The following is a 2,500-nucleotide window of genomic DNA, read 5'->3' on the forward strand; positions in this document are numbered from 1 at the left end:
AAACCCAACCTAGAGAATCCCTTTAAAACATCCCAAGGGTTCTGTCTCTCAAACTCAACCTAGAGAATCCCTTTAAAACATCCCAAGGGTTCTGACTAGAGAATCCCTTTAAAACATCCCAAGGGTTCTGTCTCTCAAACCCAACCTAGAGAATCCCTTTAAAACATCCCAAGGGTTCTGACTAGAGAATCCCTTTAAAACATCCCAAGGGTTCTGTCTCTCAAACCCAACATAAAAGAGGAGTCTGTGTGCGTATGTGTGCGACTAACAGTGAGTGTGTGTGTGTGTTTTACATTTTAAATGTTAAATTTCACCCTTATTTAACTAGGCAAGTCAGTTAAGAACAAATTCTTATTTACTGTGTGTTTGTTTATATAACTGTTCGATGTTAGTCACGTTCTAATATTGTTTTCAGTACAAGGCCTCGGTGACGCCGTGGGTGGGCTGAGGAAGATCAACGTCTCCTATTGGTGCTGGGAAGACATGTCACCCTTCACGAACACCTCCCTCCAGTGGTTGCCGGGGGAACCCAGCGACGCCGGTTTCTGTGGTTACCTAGCAGAGCCGGCTTCCAGCGGTCTTAAGGCCCAGACCTGCATCAACCCTGTTAACGGGAGTCTGTGTGAACGAGCAGGTTAGACACACACACACACACACACACACACACACACACACACACACACACACACACACACACACACACACACACACACACACACACACACACACATGCTGACACACACACGTTATTGATAAACACATTCTGGTCCGACTCCCCAGTAGATCATTAATCAATATGTTATTGATAAACACATTCTGGTCCGACTCCCCAGTAGATCATTAATCAATATGTTATTGATAAACACATTCTGGTCCGACTCCCCAGTAGATCATTAATCAATATGTTATTGATAAACACATTCTGGTCCGACTCCCCAGTAGATCATTAATCAATATGTTATTGATAAACACATTCTGGTCCGACTCCCCAGTAGATCATTAATCAATATATTATTGATAAACACATTCTGGTCCGACTCCCCAGTAGATCATTAATCAATATGTTATTGATAAACACATTCTGGTCCGACTCCCCAGTAGATCATTAATCAATATGTTATTTATAAACACATTCTGGTCCGTCTCCCCAGTAGATCATTAATCAATATGTTATTGATAAACACATTCTGGTCCGTCTCCCCAGTAGATCATTAATCAATATGTTATTGATAAACACATTCTGGTCCGACTCCCCAGTAGATCATTAATCAATATGTTATTGATAAACACATTCTGGTCCGACTCCCCAGTAGATCATTAATCAATATATTATTGATAAACACATTCTGGTCCGACTCCCCAGTAGATCATTAATCAATATGTTATTGATAAACACATTCTGGTCCGACTCCCCAGTAGATCATTAATCAATATGTTATTGATAAACACATTCTGGTCCGTCTCCCCAGTAGATCATTAATCAATATGTTATTGATAAACACATTCTGGTCCGTCTCCCAGTAGATCATTAATCAATATGTTATTGATAAACACATTCTGGTCCGACTCCCCAGTAGATCATTAATCAATATGTTATTGATAAACACATTCTGGTCCGACTCCCCAGTAGATCATTAATCAATATGTTATTGATAAACACATTCTGGTCCGACTCCCCAGTAGATCATTAATCAATATGTTATTGATAAACACATTCTGGTCCGTCTCCCCAGTAGATCATTAATCAATATGTTATTGATAAACACATTCTGGTCCGACTCCCCAGTAGATCATTAATCAATATGTTATTGATAAACACATTCTGGTCCGACTCCCCAGTAGATCATTAATCAATATGTTATTGATAAACACATTCTGGTCCGACTCCCCAGTAGATCATTAATCAATATGTTATTGATAAACACATTCTGGTCCGTCTCCCCAGTAGATCATTAATCAATATGTTATTGATAAACACATTCTGGTCCGACTCCCCAGTAGATCATTAATCAATATGTTATTGATAAACACATTCTGGTCCGACTCCCAGTAGATCATTAATCAATATGTTATTGATAAACACATTCTGGTCCGACTCCCCAGTAGATCATTAATCAATATGTTATTGATAAACACATTCTGGTCCGACTCCCAGTAGATCATTAATCAATATGTTATTGATAAACACATTCTGGTCCGACTCCCCAGTAGATCATTAATCAATATGTTATTGATAAACACATTCTGGTCCGACTCCCAGTAGATCATTAATCAATATGTTATTGATAAACACATTCTGGTCCGACTCCCCAGTAGATCATTAATCAATATGTTATTGATAAACACATTCTGGTCCGTCTCCCCAGTAGATCATTAATCAATATGTTATTGATAAACACATTCTGGTCCGACTCCCCAGTAGATCATTAATCAATATGTTATTGATAAACACATTCTGGTCCGACTCCCCAGTAGATCATTAATCAATATGTTATTGATA

At 38.6% G+C, this 2,500-nt stretch overlaps 1 pseudogene; it reads left to right on the top strand.

Annotated features, from left to right (window-relative positions):
• The window catches only part of LOC118378857 (attractin-like), a 34,994-nt pseudogene that overhangs the window by 24,766 nt on the left and 7,728 nt on the right, over nucleotides 1–2,500 (top strand).

This window comes from Oncorhynchus keta, unplaced genomic scaffold (assembly GCF_023373465.1).
Source record: "Oncorhynchus keta strain PuntledgeMale-10-30-2019 unplaced genomic scaffold, Oket_V2 Un_contig_3469_pilon_pilon, whole genome shotgun sequence".
Taxonomy (NCBI): Eukaryota; Metazoa; Chordata; class Actinopteri; order Salmoniformes; family Salmonidae; genus Oncorhynchus; species Oncorhynchus keta.